Source organism: Monodon monoceros, unplaced genomic scaffold (assembly GCF_005190385.1).
Source record: "Monodon monoceros isolate NGI ecotype Baffin Bay Population unplaced genomic scaffold, NGI_Narwhal_1 Super_Scaffold_11, whole genome shotgun sequence".
Classification (NCBI taxonomy): Eukaryota; Metazoa; Chordata; class Mammalia; order Artiodactyla; family Monodontidae; genus Monodon; species Monodon monoceros.
The window spans coordinates 132130452-132134169 of record NW_021703767.1 but is presented as its reverse complement, the minus strand read 5'-3'; the positions used below and the strand labels follow the sequence as shown (position 1 = coordinate 132134169).

The following is a 3718-nucleotide window of genomic DNA, read 5'->3' as shown; positions in this document are numbered from 1 at the left end:
ATTTTTGAGGAGCACCGGCCTGTTGTTTTTTAGACTGTCCCCAAGTTTTGGTTTATATGATTGTTTCCTCATCATTATTAGATTTAGGTCATGGATTTTGGGGAGGACTACCATATAAGTGATGTTGAGTTTTCTCATGCATAACATCAGGAGGTATACGGTGTTAGTTTATCCTATTATTGTTGATATTAATTTTGATCACTTGATTAAGCTGTGTCCATCATTTCTCCATTGCACTTTTCTTGCCTTTTGTAATTTATAAGTAATTTTTGAGGATATACTTAGAAACTGTGTTAAAACCCTGTTTCCCAACACACTTTTACCCAATGGTGTTAAAATCTCTTGGTGATTCTTCCCTGAATCAATTGTTACTATGGTGGCTGCAAAGTAATTTAACTGAACGAATTAATCTTTAAAAAAAAAGATCTTTCAGATAACTATTTGAGCAACATAGTTTGAGAGAAGTCTCTCTCTACCCCAAACCCACTAGAATTATTTCTAATAGTAGATAGTAAAGAATCGGTATCCTGGGACTTCCCTGGTGGTCCAGTGGTTAAGACTCTGGGCTTCCACTGCAGGGGGCATGGTTTCAATCCCTGGTCAGAGAACTAAGATCCTGAATGCTGTGTAGTGTGGCCAAAACAATTTTTTTTAATTAAAAAAAAATCAGTATCCAATGTAATCCCTACCTATTTTACAATTCATTTAATAACTTCATTTTTTTCCCTCCACAATGAGCCCTATACATGTTTAAATTCAGTCCCCCTTCTACAGCTTAAATTAGATTTAAACATCCTTATGAAATAGTATATGTAATGTAGATACTAAGTCAATCTACAGACCTTTTTCTCTTCATTGATATAGCACACATATGCACAGCTGTAAAATGTTTATAAACTTTTGACTTTCCCACTAGATTTCCATAAACAGCTCTAGGGCTTTATTTACAATTAATTAAAAGTACTTCTCATTTCTTTCTTTTTGTTTTAACATCTTTATTGGAGTATAATTGCTTTACAATGGTGTGTTAGTTTCTGCTTTATAACAAGGTGAATCAGCTATACATATACATATATCCCCATATCTCTTCCCTCTTGCATCTCCCTCCCTCCCACCCTCCCTATCCCACCCCTCTAGGTGGTCACAAAGCACCGAGCTGATCTCCCTGTGCTATGCAGCTGCTTCCCACTAGCTATCTATTTTACATTTGGTAGTATATATAAGTCTATGCCACTCTCTCACTTCGTCCCAGCATACCCTTCCCCCTCCCCATGTCCTCAAGTCTATTCTGTAGTAGGTCTGCGACTTCTCATTTCTTATGACTAATTGCATTAATACTAATAATTAGGACATAATGGAATATGAAAATGTAGATACACTACTTGAAGGTTTTATATTTCATCTAACTTTATTACCTAAGAGTTTAAAAAATTGAAGTATGGTATCATTGTAATAATAGCAATTGTAATCATTATGCATGAATTTATTTTGGATCATTATTTCTGGCTCTTTCAAACTCTCACTCTCTTTTTTTTTTCAGATATAATTTTTCTTGCAACAAGATGTGAATATTTTAATTTAAAATTAATAAATCACAATTCTGTATTGCTTTTAAGATTAAGATTATTAAAAAATGACACATTTCAGGATTAACCAAAGTACATTTCTATTATAATTTAGTTTATCCAAGTAGGTAAAGAATAAACCACACCGTAGCTCCTTAACCTAGGAGTCAGGTTTTAATGACAAAGTCCGTTGCCAGCAATGGACATACAGGCAACCATCAAAGAAGTTGTAAATACAAATCCCAAACTACTTCTATAAACTGAAAAGACCTTTGTTGAGTCACAGGCATAAAAATGGGGCATTGGCACTGCATTCAGTGAATATGGCGTTTATGACTTATGTATGGAAGTACCTTCTAGAGTGGTCATGAGGATCACAGTCTTATATCATGTAGTTGGTTTTCTATTTCATTGGTAGCATCTTCTTTATCATAATCCATCCAGACAACTATTTACAAAGAATGTTCAAATATGGAACTCAAGAGACACTGTAGCTTTCCACCAGGAATAAACCAGCTTATTTCTGTAAAGTAAGTTAGTACTAGCTGTAGAAGGCCAATATAATTCAGAGAAAAATGAAATCAAGAATCAAATTGAAAACAGAGACAATTAAGTGCTCTAGATACAAGTTTCACTAATTATCTTATTTTTGTGAAAACCTTCCTGCCTTACCAATTTTAAAAAACCGAAAAACCCACCAGCCATTTCTGTCCTTATACCTGTATCTTAACACAGATATGATGGGAATGATAGGAAATAAAACTCTATTAAGTTCTCCTAATGTACTCCAAAACATCAAAATTATTTTTATTCATGATTTGTACTATTGCAGGATGGCAAGTCAATTAGGAGCCAATGGTGGGAATAAAAAGCCAGAACCAAAGCACAGATTTTTCTCTTTCATGTGGCTCTTGGCATGTCAGAAGGGGCAGTACTGCCTCCAAAAGCCAAACAATTAAAATGATGAGAGAAGAGGAGAGGAGGGGAAGGGAGAAAAGGCACCCTAATAATTAATCCTACAGGTCACAGACCTTTTTAAAATCTTTAAAACGTAAAATGTATTGCTATCAACAAGCACGTTGCATTATTCTTTCTTTCTCCAGTTTTTTTTACATGCATATTATTTATTCATTTGAAAAAAATCTAAAGTAACATCTCAAATGACCCATGAATTTACCAAGAAGTACTTTGTCACTTAAGTTCTCACAGACAGTAAAAATGTTGGTAACGGAGGAGAAAGGGTCCTTCCTTTCCGTTTGGCGGCAGCCATCAGGTGAGCCGAGATGGGCGCTTACAAGTACATCCAGGAGCTGTGGAGGAAGAAGCAGTCAGACGTGATGCGTTTTCCGCTCAGGGTGCGCTGCTGGCAGTACCGCCAGCTCTCGGCGCTGCACCGGGCTCCGCGCCCCACCCGGCCCGACAAGGCGCGCAGCCTGGGCTACAAGGCCAAGCAAGGTTATGTGATATATCGGGTTCGCGTGCGCCGCGGTGGCCGCAAACGCCCGGTCCCGAACGGCGCCACCTACTGCAAGCCTGTCCACCATGGCGTCAAACAGCTCAAACTTGCCCGGAGCCTTCAGTCTGTTGCCGAGGAGCGAGCGGGACGCCACTGTGGGGCCCTGAGGGTCCTGAATTCTTACTGGGTGGGTGAAGATTCTACGTACAAATTTTTTGAGGTTATCCTCATTGATCCCTTCCATAAGGCTATCAGAAGAAACCCTGACACCCAGTGGATCACCAAACGAGTCCACAAGCACAGGGAGATGCGGGGGCTGACGTCTGCAGGCAGGAAGAGCCGCGGCCTCGGCAAGGGCCACAAGTTCCACCACACGATCGGTGGTTCTCGCCGCGCAGCCTGGAGAAGGCGCAATACTCTCCAGCTCCACCGCTACCGCTAATATAAGTAATGTTTGTAAAATTCTTACCTAATAAACAGTTTAGGACATCCACATCTGCTTAAAAGTGTTTTCTAATCTGTCTGTTAAAACTAGTTGTCTGCAGATTGCTTCATTGAATGCATAGTCAAATTCTGAAAGTTAAAGTGCAATAATGTTTGAAGATTTTAAGTGATGGTGTATCTTGCTTCTAATAAGGGAAATGCCTTTGTTTTTGCTTTATTAGGCAGTTGATATGTCCGTGTGTAAAATGCTGTC

At 38.9% G+C, this 3718-nt stretch overlaps 1 pseudogene across 1 annotated transcript; it reads left to right on the top strand.

The window, feature by feature from the left end:
• The first annotated feature begins 2819 nt into the window (after nt 1-2819).
• On the top strand, nt 2820-3510 carry LOC114890878 (annotated as a pseudogene). Its single transcript, XR_003792377.1, has one exon. The product of XR_003792377.1 is annotated as a 60S ribosomal protein L15 pseudogene (transcript).
• The last annotated feature ends 208 nt before the right edge of the window (nt 3511-3718 follow it).